The sequence below is a fragment of the Pogoniulus pusillus genome, chromosome 8, assembly GCF_015220805.1.
Source record: "Pogoniulus pusillus isolate bPogPus1 chromosome 8, bPogPus1.pri, whole genome shotgun sequence".
NCBI lineage: Eukaryota > Metazoa > Chordata > Aves > Piciformes > Lybiidae > Pogoniulus > Pogoniulus pusillus.
The window spans coordinates 24,982,167-25,001,944 of NC_087271.1; the positions used below are offsets into that span (position 1 = coordinate 24,982,167).

The 19,778-nt window shown below is 47.7% G+C and overlaps 1 protein-coding gene across 1 annotated transcript in view; it reads left to right on the forward strand.

Annotated features, from left to right (window-relative positions):
• Positions 1-19,778, forward strand: part of ZSWIM5 (zinc finger SWIM-type containing 5) — a 105,337-nt gene that overhangs the window by 40,970 nt on the left and 44,589 nt on the right. The gene's annotated exons all lie outside the window — the stretch shown is intronic.

The following is a 19,778-nucleotide window of genomic DNA, read 5'->3' on the forward strand; positions in this document are numbered from 1 at the left end:
GCAGCAAGAGCAGAGGCAGAGAAGTATCTAGCGTTGATTTGTCTCTTGGGTGCTGCATGCTGCAGTGGTGGTCAGGAGTGTTCTGTGATGTTGAGGTGCTTGAATGTGTCCAGAGAAGGCTGGTGAAAGGACTGGAGCACTGCCCTGTGAGGAAAGGCTGAGGGAGCTGGGGTTGTTCAGCCTGGAGAAAAAGAGACCTTATTGCTCTCTACAACTACCTGAAAGGAGGTTGTAGTCAGGTGGGGGGGTGGTCTCTTCTCCTGGACACCCAGTGACAGAACACAGCCTCAGTCTGTGCCAGGAAAGGTTTAAGCTGGACATTAGGAAGAAATTATTCACAGAAAGAGCGATTTGCCATTGGAATGGGCTGCCTGGGCAGGTGGAGTCCCCATCCCTGGAGGTGTTTAAAAGGAGGCTGGATGAGGCACTTAATGCCATGTTTTAGTTAAGTAGAAGGCTTAGGTGCTAGGTTGGACTCAATGATCCTAGAGGTCTTTTCCAACCTGGTTAATTCTGTAGTTCTGTAAGGGCTGGGGGCAGCAAGGGGGTCAATTATGCAGCAGCCTGCTGTTGGGAGCTGTAATCTCATCACCTGTGAGCCAGACAGGGCAGAGCAATAAAAACACATCCTGTTGGGTTTTCTGTTTATCAGGTGTCATACTCTCTGAAATGGCTGGTGTTTCCATGGATGAAATGTGACTACTGGCAGCAATCTGTTGTTTAGGAGATAAAAAAGGGAGAGGAGGGACTTCCAAGCCATAACAGTGCTTCAGGTGTAAGGTAAACCCGACATGCAGCTATCAGGCAGCATACCCAAGATGTTGGTCTTGGAGGTTGAAGAGTCCCAAACCAAAACTGAGAAGTATGGCTTTGGCTAAGAGAAAATCTGAATGCATGACCTCCTGGAGCAGGAGAGGAAGATAGAGAAGCCCTGGACTGCAGATCTCATCTGTTAATCACTCTGATGAATTCTCTTGTACGTCTCTTGGTCTAATCAAGGCTCAAAGTCTTGTGGCTTCCCCAGGGCTCAAGTTGTTCTCCATGGCTTGGGGCACCACACCCCTTGAATTTGTTCCTGGAGCACCTGTCTTGCTGTTGCAGTGCTGGTCATTACCTGTCTGAGCAGTTGTGCACTTTTTCTTTCCTTCCCAGAAAGAAAGCTTAAAAAACTCCTGTTGAATGTTCAGCCTCCTCCTCGGTCTTAAGGATTCCTGCACAGCCTCCTCCCTGTGAGATGACTTTTGTGCATTCTCCTTTGACTTGCTCATCTTACTGGAGGAGCAAAGCTTCCATCAGCCCCTTGCGCGCCAGGCTAAGATCTGCTGGCGTATCCTGAGGCTAGAGTTTCTTTCTGTTTGTGAGAGCTCCCAGGGCACAGATTACAAGTGCTGTGATAAAATCCAGTTGGAGATCTTTATTTTTTTTCCCTCCTGTGATCAAGTCTTTCATCACTTGCCTCTTGCTAACCAAAGGGCTCTTGAGAGTTGGGCAGATTTCAGAATTTGCATTTGCCCCCCAAACTGTGCAAATTTAGTCCAACACAGTGTTTGCCATTGGCCTACTCTCATGAAACTTAAAGCTCTCCAGCACCCTTTGACTTTGGGAGTAGCTGTGGAGGCTCACCGTCTTGCTGGAACTTCTTGTTGGACCAGAGCAGCTTCCAGATCTGCTTTTTGTTTGCACTGAGCCTGATTATACAGGCTAACTTAAGGCAAGATCAAAGTTGCAGCACTCTGGTCCACCCGACCCTTTTCCCTTCCTAGCACCTCTTGCCACTCATTGCTGCCTTAACATGTAGTGAGGATATGCCTCGAGCATACAGGAGAGATGGTGTGAACAAGCCCCAGGGGCCACACAGCTCTCTGAAGCAGATTCCTTATAGGTGTAAAGCTCATGAAAGGGAGCATTATGCTCTCAGGAAGCTGCTCTATCTTTTCTATTGAGGAAGGTGTCTTCCAGGAGGTCTGGGGTAGTGGGGAGTCTCTTGAGCAACACACAGAACATCATCTTGCTTGGGAGGCCTAGTGTGCAAAGACCCCTACATACCCCACCCCATTCTTGCCAGGTATGTCTCACCAAGATGTGAAGCCATGGCTGTAGGTCTCCTTTCCATTTCCAGCTTCTCATGGGAAGGCATGAAGAATCCTCTAAGACTGCTCTGCTTGGATATCTTCTGCTGCTTCTTTCTCAGGGTTTCCTTTCTGAAGGCTATCCAAAGACATGAATATTTTGTGATGGATTGTGAAGGACTTGAGATTGAAAACTGTAAAATGTATATCAAGTGCTCCATAAACGTCGGAGATGCTGTGCAGAAGCATGGCTACTTGAGTTTAGCCAGTTCTGTATATCAAGTGATCCCTGCAGATTTATTAGATGTTTCAAAATGGGTTTGAAATAACTGGATTTAGTGTTTCTGGCGATTCCTTGAACTGTCTTGTTTTTCAGCCAACTTGCATAAATGTGCCAGTCATGGGCTGTGGTGTATCAGCCAACTTAGCAAATGGTTTTATTTATAGCTGAAAGAGTGAAGCCAAGGAGTATAAATCCTGAAAAAAAAGGTATAAACTGTATCGTGGAAATAATAAACTTCAAATTCATGGAATTTCTAATGTTCCACTGATGGCTAAAAAATCTGTTTAATGGCTGCTGAGTGATATTTGGCTGCAAAGCAGAAACCCCAAAGTTGTCTTAACTCAACAGTGATATTTTTTAGTGTGTGTTTATGTGCTGGCACCGAGTCTCTTTGCTGAATGATGGAAAGTTGACCTCCACTGCATTTCTGCAGCGACCAGATAAGATTTCAGATCACAGCTTTGCTTTTCCTGTTGATGATCTATGGCTGTAGCTCAAGTCTCGTTGTTAGATGTCAGGCTGTTTGTCTGGAGGATCAGTTGCATGCTTGGCTAACTTTGGAGGTGTGAAAGATGTTCAGTGCTGAGAGCAAGTGCAGGGAAAGGAGATGATCAGAGAGTGAATCCTGTGCTTTTAGGACATGGCTGGCCAGCCAAAGGATGCTCAGCCACCTCTTCAGAGATACCAATGTGCACAGGGCCTTGACAGGTAAGGAGGTCTAGATTGTTGGAAGAGGCATCCTCCTCTTTCTCCTCTCCACTGAAATCACTAATTACCATGTATTTTTAAGCTGGTGGCTGTTGTATATTTTTTCAAGGCGATTCATTAAAGTTTAAGGACCTGATTTCACATCCTTCCCTCTCCTAGGCCAGTGTCAGGGCAAATGTGTCACAGGGGCCTCTTTGGTCCATGGATTATTTATGTGGGAATGTGTAGAACTTATGTGTGCATTTGACAACTGCTGGTTGACAAATTTGTACGTAGGTGTGTTGCCCTGATTGTTCACAACAGCCTCAGTTTGGGATCTTATTCCTGGATGGGAGGTATGAAGGGCATTGTGATAGCAAACATGATTAATTTTGGATGGCCCTCAAAGCAGAGGGTTGCAGCCTAAGGGTGCTCTGAATGTGTAGGTGCTACTTCGTGACTGCGGTGAGCGTGGGGTTCTTGCATGGCTGCCCCCATCAACACAGATGGGCAGTGCTGATGTACACCACAGCAGCCATGGTGTGTCTGTGCCTGCTGTATCTGCAGGTGGTAGTCAGCTGCCTGCCCCACGGTGGGGTCCACTGAGGGTTGGGTGACCTTGACCCCAGCTCACCCAGTGCAGCAGGGGTCGTTCCTCTTGGCTGCTTACCTGTTCTTGTACCTTCTCAACCTGGACCAGGTGGGCATTTTGGATAGGGGAGAGTCTCCAGAAACCCTACTTCTGTTTTATTTTTTGGATTTAATTTGTCTTAAGGCTGAGTTCAGCTAAGCAAGTTTCTCTGGGTTCTGATGATTGACGTTGTGTTTGAACAGCACATTCAAAGCTAATGCTTCTTGCAGATGCTGAGATAAGTATCTGTAAATCTTTGCATTTACTATTATCCCCAATTTTCTTGTGCAGTGCCTGCTGTCACCCTATAAGGGTATTTATCCTGCACATAATCTGATTGGAAAATAAGGCTTTGAAACAGAAAGGAAAAGACACGTTTCAGGTGGTGTTAGAAATGTCAGTTGCAGATGCTTAAAGGGTCCTAATTGCCTCCAGGCTTTGGGGCATTTGGTTTTTCAGCCCCCTATTGTTTGATCTAAAGCAGCTTATTGGAGTCCAAACAGGTTAGAAAGACATCTTGTTCTTCAGATCCTCAGAAATCTGCCTCTCCCCCACCACAGGGGATGGCCTTCTTATGTCCCAGCCAGTCGAGTTTTAACCCTTGGCTTAAACAGTGTGGGGCTGAACAAAGAACTGCTGATTTCAGGTGGAGCAGAATAAAAAGCTATTATTTCATCATAATACACTGCTCTTCCCTTCCAAGGATTTCCTGAGGACTTCACAAATGTTAAGACCTGGGCAGTCACCTCTGTGACTGAGAGCTGGAGAAGTGGCTGTGTGTGGGCACCTGTGTATGCCTGGCACTGAGGTGCTTTCAAGCCTAGAGGTCCCCTATTCATAGACTCATAGAATCAACCAGGTTGGAAGAGACCACCAAGATCATCCAGTCCAACCTATCCCCCAGCCCTATCCAGTCAACTGGACCATGGCACTAAGTGCCTCATCCAGGCTTTTCTTGAACACCTCCAGGGACGGTGACTCCACCACCTCCCTGGGCAGCCCATTCCAATGCCAATCACTCTCTCTGGCAAGAACTTCCTCCTAACATCCAGCCTATACTTCTCCTGGCACAACTTGAGACTGTGTCCCCTTGTTCTGTTGCTGGTTGCCTGGGAGAAGAGGCCACCCCCCACCTGGCTACAGCCTCCCTTCAGGTAGTTCATCCCTTGCAGAGGCCATGGTGTGGTAGGGTACTGTGTGTGTTTGGGGCCAGGAGAGCCGCCTGAGTTGCGGTGCTTTGTACGCGTCTCTTAGCCTCATTCCAGCTCCTCGGTCCTTGCCAGTTGCTGTTTAGTCTTACATTTGGGCTGACGGCTGTGGGATCGAGAGTGTCTCAGTACAATCCAGGTGAACTGCTTCATGCCATCCATCAAGCAGGGAGGAGGAAAAGACTTCACCATTCACTTTGACACCTTTGGGGGGGTGGTGGAAATCCAGCTGAACCCTTTGCTTCTGCCACCCTTGGAGCATCAGCTGAGTGGGGGCATGAGACTGAGGTATCTTCACAAGGAGAGAGGTGCTTGCAGCCCTAGCTCCCAGTGCCAGGACAAGAGGTGAACAGGAACTCTTCTCGCTAATATCTGGTCCTGCCATTGAAAACATTCAATCTGAAGTTAAAGATAGGAACTGTTGTCAACAGTGAGACCAACAGTCCTTGCTCTTTCATGCATCCTTTCTTGCTTTTGTGCACTTGTGGGGCACAAACAGGAGCTGGTTTAGGCTGTGGGGTTTTTCTTTCCCTGTCCCTCTTCAAGTACTCTTTAAAACTGGCACCTCCAGGGATGTTTTGACTTTCAGCTCGGTGTCTGGCAGTTTCTGCCCAGCCTGGGGCCAGCTGTTGCTGGTGGTGAGCAGTGCTGAGGACCTGCTGTTCCTGTGGCTTTCTTTGGGTATCTCTGCAGAGGGAGCACATGGCACTGCCCTCATTGCCTCTCTGAGAAAGCTGCCTCTGGCTGCATCACAAACAGGTGAATAGATCAGATGACACTTTTCTTTCTCTCCGTGACAATAAGTCCCTTTCCTTTGCAGCCACAATTAGTCTCTTTCCTTTGCAAGAAGTTGGTTGGAATGGGCTGACCTCTCCTCGTGGAAGGAGGGCTTTTGTCCCTTGTGTCCCTGGGAGAAGCCACAGCATGGACCGTTTATGGCTTTTCCTTTTAACACAGTGACGGCAGCTTTGTTTTCCACATTTAGTTTGCATCTAAGACCAGGACATGGCTCATGCTGTGTCCCTGATCCAATGTTTAAAGCTTTGCTGCGATTTAAGTTTGGCCTGGGCCCTGCAGGGTATAGCTTAATTTTTAAAGCTCTCAATGTGAATAATTCCTCGCTGAATGCAGATCGCAAGAGGGGATATTGATTTAAAGCTTTAAAGCTGGTGGTTATGGATTAAAAAAAAAAAAGAGGGGGGAAAAAAAAAAGGGAAAGAAGGAGATTTACTGTAGTCAGAGCTGGTTGCCTAAATGTTAGTCCCTTGCAGACAGGCTTTTGCTGAGCTAGGTGAGGGAGCGGCAGGTGAGTCTGGTGAATTTTAGCTTTAAATTACTGGCTGCTGAGACTAAGCCCTGGGTTAACACTCACTTGCAGTTCCCTGTGCCAGGGCAGCATTTGCTGTAACTCCTTCTCCTGGACTTTGTGTGGGTTCAGACATTTCTGTGGGGTTGCATCAGCTGACCCAAACCCTTCCTCAGGTGTGAGAGCTTGGGAGGAAGATGCACTGGGTCAGGGCTGCATACAAGAGTGTAGCTGGGGTGGCAGGTGGGAAGCAGTTAGAACAGGGCTGTAGGGGCTCAAAAAGAAAGCTATGGGAAAGGAAGCTTTGGTGGAGAAGATGCTACAGAAAGCAGAGAGAATTAAAGACAGAGGGTATGTCCAGTTAGCAGTCAGGGCTCTCAGGTCACTAAGGCTGGTTGTTTGGATTTCAAAGGGGATCCTATTAGCTACTCTGGTGGAAAACTGTTAATCATCGGGGTGGGAGGCAAGAGCTCAGACCGGCTGGAGGAATCAGTTTCCAGCATCTTTGATGTCCTCCTGGGCTGGTGCTGCTGAGCATCCTGCAGGATGGTGAGTTTGTCTCAGATGAGATGCTTCCTTCAGTCACAGGCACCAGGTGGGATTGGAAAATGATGTCTCCATGCAGACCCCTTTGCAAACCCCTGTCCAGCTGCTGCTGTCCTGGAAGGTATTGGCAAGCTGCTCTTCTTAGCAAGTACAGAAAGTAGGTTACTTACCTTTGACAAGCACCTTGTTAAATGTTTCCTGTCACTATGCCACAAGCACTAAAGGAGATTTGGAAGAGAATTTGGGGGGGGAGAAAAACCTCAGTGTTTCCAGGTGTGACTGTGATTCCTTGGAAATACAATCTCTGGTCTGCCTTATTGTTCCCATCAGGAGCTTTCACATATGCCCTGGAACTGCTTCCAAAGGAGCTTCAAAAATCAGAAGTCACACTGAAAGTTTGTGAGTTGGCCATGTAGTGTAGCCTGGTGCTAGAAGCACTTAAAAAAGCCTCTGAAAGAAGCCTGTGACTGTTTGGAAGCACCATTTACTGTAGAAAGATACCCTGAGTAAGGCAGAAATAGATTTGCAAGTTGTCAGAGAAAGGCTGCTTAGATAAAATTAAGATAGGGATGTAACAGTTGAATCTGGAACAAAACAGTTTGGCAGTTTTTCCCCAAGAAAAGTGACCAAAGCCTCCTTGCTTGTCATTTGTTTTTATTTTTGCCAGAACCTGTTAATCTGGGGTTTGATCTACTGCTGTCTTTTCATTTAGATCTTTCAGACGCTGTTAGGAAGGAGATGTTTGCCAACAGCTGCTATGTGTGAACTCCAGAAACCCCAGTTTTGTCCTCCACGTTTGGATTTAAAACCTCTATTGTGACCCACTCAGACTTCGTGGGGACTGATAAGCAGAGCTCTAGGAGGGGGAAAAAAGGGTGATAAAAATGGCCTCGTGTAAAAGCGTGGCCATTGCTCTGAGAAACTTGATTACCATCAGCAAGATCAAATCTCTGGCTGGACTGAGTACACTTAAAATCCCTAATTGTCTGGAATTTTGTCTGCAGGATGCATTTGTAAGGAAAAGGAGAACCAAAGCCTACTATTTCAACACGCTTGGAATTCATGAGTAGAGCTGGGTTTCAGAGGCTCCTCTGCCTTGTTTTGGCTAAGTTCTTAAAATGGAAAGCTGGAGATTAACATGGTAGGCCTGGGGTCATCTCATTGCAGAATATATGGTCTCAGACACACAAGATCTTTTTTCTCCAGACATCTCTTTTGGTTGTGATGTTTGAGCCTTTGCTTTGCTGCCTGGCTAAGAGCAGCATTAATCATAGGACTGGAATTTGTGACTTAACCATAGAGGCGTTTTAATGCTTTTCCTGTCATTGGTCAGCAGGCTGAGAGCCACTGTCTGGGTAGTGTTGTCACGCTGACCTCTCTAATGGTGCATGGTGGGTTCCCATCCTCCTGGGTGCCTCCCAGCCCAGGAATGCCTGCCTTTCTCCTTTCAGAAGAGATGCTCTGAACTTGGACCCCTCAGAGACAGAAGAGAAGCTTTTTGTGCAGTTTGCAAAGGCCTCTTCTGTTTGTAGCAGGGCATGGTGAAGAGACCTTCCTTCTGAATCTGTACTTCTAGAACAGGAAAAAAAAAAGCCCTTACATCAGAACTTGCTATTTATATTTCTAGCTCTGAGACTCCTCAGCTGCATTATTAATGAAGCGTTTACCAATTAAGATAGATGAGTCTGTTCTTGAGGGTGTTTGGTAAGGTACCTTATTAGCATATCTGATAGATAGTGTCAGGTGCTGATTAAAACCTCCTGACTCCCCAGGGACAGAAGTCTTGAGGAAATAAGGTAGGGAAAGTTGTCCTGTTTCCTGGCTTCGGCTGTGCAGGGAGCAGGAAGAGTAGCTCAGCATCCCTCCCCAAAGGCACATCCTAGACCTTGTGAGCAGCTTGAAATGGGCACAGGGAGGAAATTAATCAGCCCAGATCAGAAATTCCAATAGCTGGAGCAATGGAAGTGTGGTTAATGCCTCCTGAATGCAAGAGGTGGAAAGATGCTAGTTTTGCTGCTCTTGCAAGTCTAGCAATATGTCAGGTGAGGAATTTGTTTCTGATGTTGACCCTGTGGATTTCAGAGGTCTGGAATTGATGCTTGCCTATGCTAGTGTTTGGCAGCTTACTAAATTAGGTTTGCAGGCAAAATGAGGCTGCGAGGTGCAATTCAGCCCACATATGAAACCAATTTCCCTTTGAAACGGGACTAAGGAGGGTGACCAGAAGAGAAACGAGATCATCTTTTGGTCTCTGGTGGCATACATGGGTTGAGTAGTATGTATTTGCTTTCCATATTTATTATAATATGGCAAAGGAGCTATGTTGTAGGTTTTCACATGCAGATTGTTAAGAGCATCTTAAAATAGCCTTCGCATCTCCTTGGAACATACATATGTGTTTTATAATTCTGTGGCTGTAGAAATATATATTTACTGAATACACATACTTTGTTTCTCCATCTGCTAAATATAGCCACGTATGAAAGTTGTATAGAGAAATGTAATTTCCCCCTAAATTATCCTGCTGTCAGTCTGCTTCGGTTTCAGCGTCGGCAGAGGCGAGGCGTGACTTGAGATGGGTACTGCAGTGCTGCTGGAAGCAGTTTGCCTGAGGATGGGGTTGGTGGCACCAGTTATTATTAAGATTTGCTCAGCAGATAAGACCCTGCTTTAAGTTCTCCTTGTAGTTTTGTCAGGGTCTTAACCATCCATGCTTTCAGTTTTCATGCTGGAATGTCTGCCTCAATGTGATGGCTTGGGAGTTACTCCCCACCCTGGATAATGAGTTCACCCAGGCTAGGCTCAGCTGGCTGGAGGTTAAGGAATGAAGCTTTATATTCACAACTTAGCACAGTGTACAAGCAGACATTTACAATGTATTACAAATATTTACAGCTATATACAGAAATATACAAGTTAAAAGTAATACAGAAACACAATACCTCTCCCAGAAATCAGAGTGCCCAGGAGGGGCTCCCAACCACCCTTCTGCCTTCTCTCCACCCCCCTTCTCTTATCCCAGAATCTGCCTTATGTACAAGGTGAGTTGGAAGGATTGGCAAGGGGGATTGGAAGCAGAATGATTAGTTGGGTTACACAGATCCAGCTAGAAGCCAGGGACAAACACAGACTCTGACAGACTGTCTTATCTAGGTTTGTGTCCTTGGTTTTTATACGTCTCAGCAAACCTATGGAGTGAAGCAGACATCACCATTGTGTTCTTTTCACAGCCTATAATGTAATGTCTCTCATTAAAATATTCCAATTAGCTTCAAGCCAGCACACTCAAACTGCTTGATTCTTAAGAGAAAGAAACAAAAAAGAGCATAAAATGGTCCTGCTGTCTTGGAGACCAAAGCCAGGAGAAAAATGTTGGGTTTGCCCTGCTGAAAAAGCCTGAGGAGCTCTTCTGGGAGCTTGCTGCAAATATCAGAAAGGGGGAGAAGGTGCCCATTTTGTGAGACGTCTTTGCCATCTCTCTGCAAACGTGGCCAAACCGATGAAAAGTTGGAACTTGCTCAGCAGAGACTTCTTTGATTCCAGCGGCTGGTAATTACCCGAGTCCCTTCACAATGGACAAGGCTCCTCCCTCCCATAGGGCTTCCCAGGGAGGCAGGGCTGGATGCCAGCCATCCGCAGCCACTGACTCCCTGCGTGCTAGCCTGGGGCAAGCTGCACCAGGGCAGCTTTTCCTCTAATAGCTGCTTTGGGGAGCAGGCATAGATGGGGAGATGGGCAAGGCAGGTGGGACTGGGGCTGTCAATGAACATGGGGAAAATAGAGATGCACTGGACAAAGGCAGAAAAGGGGACAGACTAGAGGAAGGAGACCTTCCAGGAATGGGGAGAAACATGGAGTGCAGTTGTGCAACAGGGACACAGCAGGTCAGTTTGTCTCACTGTGAGTTTACGAATTGTGGGGCTTGAGTAATGGCCCTTTGCCTGGTGCTGCATCTCCAGCACACAGTTCTTGCAGAGGTCTGCAGAGATGCTTGCACCATGTTTGGGAGATCAGCAGATGGTTTCTTTAGAGAGAGCCTAAAAGAATTTTGTCCAACAACCACAGGCACTTTACAAAAAGGATCGTTCCTCTTGCAAACCCTGGCTCGAAGAGTCACTGTAAAATAAATACACTTCTGTGGCGTCTGCACTTGGGCCTTGGCTGGAGAGCCTGGAGTCTGCCTCGTGAAAAGTGTCACGACACCGTAGAGTTTGGGTTTGCTCATGTTTGGAGTGTTTTGCTGAGGAGGAAGGATCCAGGCAGCTAACAGAGCCGTCCTTAGATAGGAGCTGGGATGGGGGAAATTCCACCATTCTTGTTTCCACTCTGCCAAGCTTGGAGAAGAATCTGGAGAGCCCCCAGGAACTGGTCACCAGCAAAGTGTCTCTGGAGAAGAGACAGTTGAAGAATATGCTGTCTCTTCATTGCTCACTTGTACCTGCTCAACCAGAATCCCATCACTGATGAAAGTGCTCCTGACTCACTTGCACAGCAGAATGGGCGGATCAGTTGAGCTCTTGGACCTCCTGCTTCCCAGCTCACTGGTATCCTACAGCAGCAATTTGTCAGGGCATGCTGCAGTGTATGGCAATGTGGGAGGACATCACTGCAGGTGTGCTGAAGCCCCAGAAATGACCATGGTCAGTCTAGCACACAAAGAAGTTTCGCCAAGGAAGGATCCTGCTTCTTGGATTTGAGCTGATGCTGCTTCAAGCTGCTGGGGCAGAAATGCATAGCCCTGGGGGGTGCAAAGGAAGTAATGTATGAACTGTAATTGGTGCTAGTGGGTTTTCCTTCCAGAACTATGGTTTATTATCAAAGGGGCATCAGGGTTACCTGCACATGGCTTCAGCCCATCTTCCCCTGCCATGTGTGTGCTGTGGTGGGGATGAATGTTCGTGGGAGCAGGTGAGTCCTGCGTTTGAGAAGTTTCTCTCCTCAAAGATGTGATTTCCAGAGAGGCAGCAGGAAGGAGAGTTCATGAGTGAAAGCCTGCATGAAATGGGACCGTGTCATGGTCATGCAGCTCTCCCTGTGGGGAGCTGGTTGGCTGGTGTGCCTGCTGACATTTTCAAGAAGGATTCCTTTCAAGTGTTTGAGGAGCACTCACTCTAAATTCATGATCTCTTTCTTCTGTTGTGCAAAAATGCTACCAATGAAAATAGGCAAGCTCTCTGGGTCATTTCCAGATGCCCTTAGTGAGGCAGAAGTGTTTATTTTTTATGGGCCAATTTTTGTAGTCTACCAGAACATCTTGTACTGTCTAATGCCGCATAGAGCAACAGCTCTGCTGAGTGTGCTTTATGCGAGCAATGTGCTCTCAGGGATACTCAAAGCAGAGTTAGCTTCCTCGTGTGTACACACTCAGTAGTTTGTGCTGTGAAACATCTGGGTCCAAAACTGCCTTCAAGAGATCCAACAGCTAAGTCAACCTGAAAGCTGTATCAGGGCTCTGCTTGGAGAATCACTGGATGGAGCCCTCTCCTCTGCTGCAGAGACCTCGAGCAGATGGCCTGTCTGCTTTTTGTTCCTTTTCCTCCTCCTCAGGATCTGCAAGTCAGAAGTAAAAATCGTCTTTGAATTTTCTGTCAGGATGAGGACCCACAAGTGCAAAAGCAGCTCTCTGGCCGTGGTTCTGTTGCTGTGTGGGAGGTGAAGAGCCCTTGGCTCTCCTGTCTCTGCATCTGTCTTGCTTCTGCTGTGGCTCTTGGCTTTACCTCCCAGGTCTGGGCTGCCGATAGCTAGCAGTGCTGGAGCAGTGGGTGGTTGGTGTAGGAGGACGTTGGTGTCAGCATCTCTACCACAGCATCCTGACTGTCATGTGTGCCTCCAGCCTAGGCTTCTGCATCTTGGAGGCGTGCAGTGCGATGCTGCTTTGGGGCTTCTTATGCCTTCCAGAGGGTCTGTGACCTGCTGGGCAGTTATCAAGAGTGTTGTACCTCTGAGGTGAGCAATGGTAGGTGTCCAGGGGAGAGCATATATGCAAGGAAAGCTTGTGTGGATGCTTTCCCAGAGCCATCACTATGAACTCTCTTGCAACTGACCATGCTCCTGGCAGGACTTTTCAATGAGACCTGTGAGATATGGGCTTGTTACCACTCAGAAGGACCCTTGTCTGCCCTCTCTGCTGTTCCTGAGTTCTTTGCACATTTACTGTAGGAAAGAACAACGGTGGAACAGGCTGCAGTGATGGCTGGAGAACTGTTGCTCCTGTAGATTTGGCAGTTATGGCACCACAGGCTGGGACATCACCATTTGGGGGAACTTGCTTCTTTCGTTTGACCTTAAACCACACTTTGGGATGAGAGTGTAGGTGAGTTGTCCTCAAGATTTAACTTGCCCAACTGAAAATTTGTTTCAGCTGTGGCTTTCAGTAGCCTCTGTCCTTCAGAAATGTCCCTGCCACCTCCATGACCCTGTCTGGTGTGACTTGAAGAGGTGGAAGAGAGCTGTGAGAAGCTCTATCTTACTGAAGGACCTGACAAGAGAAAGCAGTTGTCAGGGAGCTGTGGGGCTTTCTCTGTCTTTGCTACGTCAAGGAAAGCAAGATCAAGAGCATGGCTTGAAGGGTTTCTGAAGTTACTCTTTGCAGACTGGGAGAATGTTTTCCCTTTGGCATGGAAAGGCAGCAGATCGTGTTTTAGACAAAGCCTGCTCGGTGCGGCTGGCACTGCACCACGCACAACAGGGACACCAGCTATCTCCTGTTCTAAAGGAGGGTGGGAGATGCAGTGGGAATCTGCCCTGGAGCAGGCTGTTCGTTCCTAGCGTGGGCAGTTCGCCTGTGCAGCATGTCAGCCTGAGTGAGGGAGCCAGGAGGGACTGAGAGGCTCATGTCAAACACCCAGACGGGGTCGTTCCTTTGGTGCCACACCAGCAATTTGAATGTCATCTGGATTACTTGCTGCAACCAGCTTCTGGATACTGTAAGACTGTGCTAAGCCCTTCCCAATGTGGCTTGCTGAAGGAGCCAAGTCCCAGGGATCTGGAGCCCTTCACATTTACTCTGTACATGAGAGTTGTGCCTGCACAGAGGATGGACTGTGTCTGCAAAGAGCCAGACTTAAGCCTGAGCTACTCCAGTCAGTGCTGGTAGGCTGGGGACCCCTGATGGGGGGGTCTCATGTTCTTGTATGTGCTGTCTGTGCTTCATGAGGGTGTTGAGTGGAGCAGACTAAAATGATGAGCCAACCAGAAAAAGCATTTCCACAGGGTGCAGCACCTGGGCTTCCACACCCCACAGCTGATGCACTAGAAACCAAGAGCCCTTCCATGTGCTTGTACCTCCCAGCTGCACTGTCTTCATTCAGCAGGAGATAAAGATTTAGAGTCCTGCTGGGGGAATGTCCTGGTGCGAGTTAGAACAAATTCTGTTCCGTGATTTTACGTTCCAGTTCATTCTCTAACTGCACTTCCTGAAGTTAACAGCTTTTTTCCTAGACAGAGTCTGTTTCTAGTCATGATAACTTCTAGTACCAAAGATTGGTATGCAGGCCAAGGTCACTGCTAAATCTTGCATACTGCCTGGTGGTACAGGGTAAAGTGCCTCACCTGCAGGGAGGAGTGGACAGTTCAAGTGACCCTAAACTGACCACCAAGGTACTACATTCATTATAAAGCTTGAAGCATCACAGGGTCACCTCCTCCTTCATCCTTTTCTTCAATGGCCAGCATCCAAGGAGGACTCTGTCCATTCTGCCTTCAATCTTGATCCATGAATTTCTGGATCTAGTTCCTGTCTGCTGCTGAGTCCAATCTGGAACTTCTGCCACAGCATAAGTGGTGATGGTGACTAATTGCCATGGGGAGAGTTGTGTTTGAAACTGGGTTTGCTTATGTTTGTGTACATTTAGTTTGGTTAGTTTCATTAAAGGTGGCGTAGTTTCCTAAACTGTAAGTTTCTCTCTCTTATTCCCTTTCTTTTCCCTGTGGGAAGGGAGAGGGGCTGGTAGAGAGTCTGTCACTTGTTTAGTGCCCTGTCCAACTCTGATCCTTGATAGGGAAGCAGGGGAGCTTGCTGCTGAAACACCAGCACAACACAATTGTGTACTACACTGTTTTGGTCTAACTCAGAATGCAGAAGTGGCATGGTGGACCATACACAGCACCACTGAACCATGCAGCTAGGTGTGCAGTGGTGGAGATGGGTCTTTTCTTGTCCATGCAGCTGACAGTAAGGAGTCCTCACTACTCCTTAAGAAGCAAGTCTTAGTGTGAGAGCCCTGCTTGGGAGGTGGGCCCACCCATTGGTCTAATCCAGTTGCCTTTGTGTCCATAGGACTGTCTGCCAGGAAGAAGAGGTGGTGCAGAGCATGGAGTGGGACTGGTGTACCAACAAAGGTTGCACAAGACTTTCTTGCCTGTTCCAGTGGGGCTTTGCAGCAAGGCACTGGGCAATACATCCTCTGCTTGATTTCAGATCCCTTTCTGCACAGCTCAAGTGCTGTGTGCTGAAGCTAAACAGATGTGGACAAAAATGATATGGGTCTTGGTGAGGCTGTGTTTCACCTTGCAGCATAGGTACAGTTAAAGGCTTCAGGAGCTGCATTGTTCAATAGCTCTTGAAGGAGAAAATGTTTGTACTCAGCCTCAGTGCTGGATCCCCTCTTCTGAACAAGCCTTGCAATTGTCTTTATTTTTCTGTATGCCTGTCTGCAGAGCAAGAGCAATAATTAATGCAGAATTGCTCTCCTGGGTTCTGGCAAAGCCAACACTAATTTTCCAAAGTCAGCTCAGAAGAACTGAAAGTGCAGTTTCAGGCAGGGCTGCGGGTCAAACGTTTCTCCATTTGATTCCTGCTAGTTTGATTGTCAAACATCACTTGATGCTTTCAGTCAGCATTGAAGTGAGAGCATCAATCTAAACTGGGGAAGCCCTGGACATCAGATGATTGCATATTCCAAGAAATGACCTTAGCTTGACCTTGGAGGAGTGGGGTGGTCAGCATCAAATTCAAGTATTTTTAATGCAGCTTTTAACTTGTAACTTCTTTCAGATAGGGTTTTTTTTCCCCATTATAGATCTGCAGCAATTTGCAAATACAGCAGTCGTTTCCTAACAAGCTGAACAATTTCAGCCTGCTCCTTAAAATATCCTTGCAAGGCCCAGAAGGGACATTCTCTCAGCTTTGCAGTCAGGAAAACTGAAGCCCAGAGAGGGCAAGATCTTTGTTTCAGAAGTGCCAGACAGTTGCAGTCCTCATCACGAGTAGTGGAAACTGAGATTGCTTTTGGTGGTATTAAGTCTTTGGCCCCTGCAAGTTGGGTGGAGAACCGAAGGCGTTTGAATAGTTGGAGTTCCATCTCCTCTAAGTGCTATTTGCCAGGAAAATGCTCATCCTGGAGAACTACTGGAGATGGGAGGGGTGGGGAGAGTTGGTGGAAGGGTCTGGTTTTGGGACTGGTGTGGGCTGGGAGGGTTGCTGCTACGTTGCTTCCCTGGTAGTATGGGGCGAGTGGGATGCCTGGAGGCAGGATGCTCAGAGGCTGCCATTTTGTGGGGCCAGGGAGAGGTGGGTGTTTTAGGAGGGGACCTGGGTTGCTTGATGGAGTGAGACCACACAATGGCTGGTGGTTTCATGTGTGTCTGTAGAGGGGTGATGAGATACATACCGTTCACATGCCTGTGCTCTGGCTTGATGTGGTCTCAAAGAGCAAATCAAAGTTTTTGCTTTGAAGGCAGCAGAGGGGGAAAGGACTGTCTTTGTTCTGCTCTTTGGAGTGTGTTGAAAATCCTTCAGCTCAGAAGACTACACCCTTCATTACCCTGTGGGTTACTGGCCCCGGATTGGAAGTATGGCTCTGTCATGTGAAGTATTTGATTATTTATACAGTTAATGTTTAACAGAGTCAGAGTATTAGAATTAAACAGGGGACGAGCTTCCAACTTTTGCATGGTTACAGGCTAATAAAACTTCTCTGATCCAGTGTTGTCTTTTTACCAGAGGGGATTTTTTTTTCATTGGCTTTGGAGTGTTAAAAAGAGATCTTCTGTATTTGAGGCAGATTGATCTGTAGGTTTCAGACAAAGTGAATGTGCAGAAGTGTCAGCTTAAATATCCAGTTGGCGCAGGCACAGGCAGCTGAAATGTTCAAGGCGAGTTTAATTGACGTCTTCAGTGGCAGTAGCTGGGTTCAGCAGCATCTGCCTTGGAGACTGGGTGATGTCTGCAGCCTACCCAGAGCGTGCAAGAGCCAGACACAGGTTGAGCAAATGATGGACTGGAAGTGTAGTGTAGGAAGAGGCTGGACTGCTTGGAGTTGGAATGGCTGCTTGCGCCAGCCTCCACCACTCTGTTCCAGCTGCTGACTCACTGCAGTACAGTGTGATGGTGGCTCTGTGGTCACTGCATCTTCCAGAGCAGTTGAGCAGAGGTACCATTTTCTAGGTGTTTGGTATGAGGGTTGCAAAGTTGTGCCTGGGGCATCCCCGTGGCTGCCTTGGTCCCATGGGTAGTAGGAGACAGGGACAATGGCTGAGGCTTGCTTGAATTTAATAGTGCTTGCAATGGGATTGGTGTAGCAATGAGTTTGAGTTGTGGGGAGTATTGTGTGTGTGGTTTGTTTCTTTCTTTCTGTTGGTTGGTTGGTTTGTTTTGGTCTGTTTGGTTTTTTTTTGGGTTTGGGTGGTTTGTTAGTTTAGTTTACTCAGACTTACAGATCCGTTGGTGTCTTCTCCCTGCACTTCATACCTGTTGCCCAAATCTAGCAATCTCTCTTGATGGCATAGCTCTGAAAACTGCACTTCTCACTACTGATCAATTTGAGATGGTGAGGACATTGATGTGGGGTTTTGTACCTTCAAGGGGAAGGCTGAGGTAGAAGGGCTTTGTGGCATCCTGGAAGTCACAGTATCACACAGTATCATCAGGGTTGGAAGAGACCTCACAGATCATCAAGTCCAACCCTTTACCACAGAGCTCAAGGCTAGACCATGGCACCAAGTGCCATGTCCAACCTCGCCGTGAAGTGCCCCAGGGATGGTGACTCCACCACCTCCCCGGGCAGCCCATTCCAGTGTCCAATGACTCTCTCAGTGAAGAACTTTCTCCTCACCTCCAGCCTAAATTTCCCCTGGCACAGCCTGAGGCTGTGTCCTCTTGTTCTGGTGCTGGCCACCTGAGAGAAGAGAGCAACCTCCTCCTGGCCACAACCACCCCTCAGGTAGTTGTAGACAGCAATAAGGTCATCCCTGAGCCTCCTCTTCTCCAGGCTAAACAATCCCAGCTCCCTCAGCCTCTCCTCGTAGGGCTGTGCTCAAGGCCTCTCACCAGCCTTGTCGCCCTTCCCGCAGGGTGAAGTGGTTGGGACAGCCCAGAGCTTTCCTCAGTGCTGTTGCTTGCTAAATCAGGTTGAATTTTACTAAACCTTCAGGACTGAAGGCAGCCTTGACTCTGAACTTGCTGCTTGTACTTCAGGTGTCCTGCTCATCTGCTGTGTGTTTTCTTTCTCTCTTGCCTCCCACACACTCCTGCCTGTGCAAATGTCAAGTATACTGTGAATGTAATTTGCTGCTGCTTTGGCCTGGCATACCCTGCCAATGGGTAACTCATATTGTGCTGGTGACAGCCATTTTTATTCCTTGTGACTGGAGAAGCAAGGGAGAACGGATGACAGCAAGGCTGTTGGAGCGGCTGTTGCATGGGTGGAAGATCCCCAGATGACGTTTTGTCTTTGCAAATGTACATTGTGAGCACGATGGCAACTCCGCTTCTCGCCATCTTTCCAACCAGTTGTCATCATGGTTCATAATGCAGGAAACCATACTGAAGATTTTCATGTCTCCAGTTCCATCTACAAGCATTGCCTGGATGGAGTGAGGCGGCTTTCAGCTCCCCTGAGAAGTGCTGAGATCTCCATCCATGATGTGTTCATCTCCAGGTTTAATGGAGCAGTTTATCTAAACAGGGGACTAAGCTGATTTTAGAATACACCTCCTGTGCAAGATGTTGAGGTCATGATCCGTGAGAGCAGCCTGTAGTCAGATGTGATCATCACTGTGACAGGCTTACCTTTTATTCCAACATTTCTGCATTTATTTGCACTCGATCTGCTAGATCCCAGGTTTGGTGCTTCCTTCCCTCAAAGACAGCTGAACACTTGACCTGCAGTAGAAGCCTCTGTGGCCTCTATCTCCTGCAGACATGCAGTGTGGAAACCATCTCCTTGGGGAAAGGGCAAGTAGGAAGTGTAATCCAAGGTGGGAGTATTTATGTATTTATTTTAGGACAAGTGGTAGCTTCCTGCCCCTCTGTTGCCCTATGTGCTCTTTATTTCAGATTCTAATAAGTTTCTTGTTTATCTTGAGGAAGCAAATTAGTAAGTCATGGGAATTGCTCTTGAGAGGGAGAGGCTGCTGAAGGTTGTAATCATTTTAACTTGGTACATGTGTTGTCACAGTGACCATTCACCACTAAGGTGGTGCCACAGCCACTAAAATATAGAATCAACCAGGCTGGAAGAGACCTCCAAGATCATCCAGTCCAGCCTATCACCCAGCCCCATTCAGTCAACTAGACCATGGCAATAAGTGCCTCATCCAGACCCTTCCCTGTCCACAGTCATTGTGTCTGAAGTTTTGCAGGTAGGTCATTGAGTGAGGGCTCAAGTGGGAATTGACTTGGTCTCACTGGGGTATTTGGTCCTGTCTCCTTCAGCTCTGGGTAGAATTTGAGCTCCAGCACGATCGAAGAGAGGCTTTTCCTTGTGTATCGCTGGGCAGTGTATCACACCCTGCTACTTTCTCGTGTATCACCCGGTGTATCACTGTGTATCACCAGCATCCCTCTTCCAAGTGAACATTGTCATTTGAGGTGTGCTGCTGGTTAGTTCTAGGCCCTCTTTATATGCAAGACACCCTCAGCTGCTTCCTTCAGACACAGAGTCACAGCAACATTCAGGTTGCAAAAACCCCACAGGCTGCCCAAGGCTGTTGTGGAGTCTCCCTCTCTGGAGATATTCAAACCCCACCTGGACACGTTTGTGTGTGACCTGGTATAGGTGATCCTGATCTGGCAGGGGGGTTGATGAGATGATCTTTCAAGGTCCCT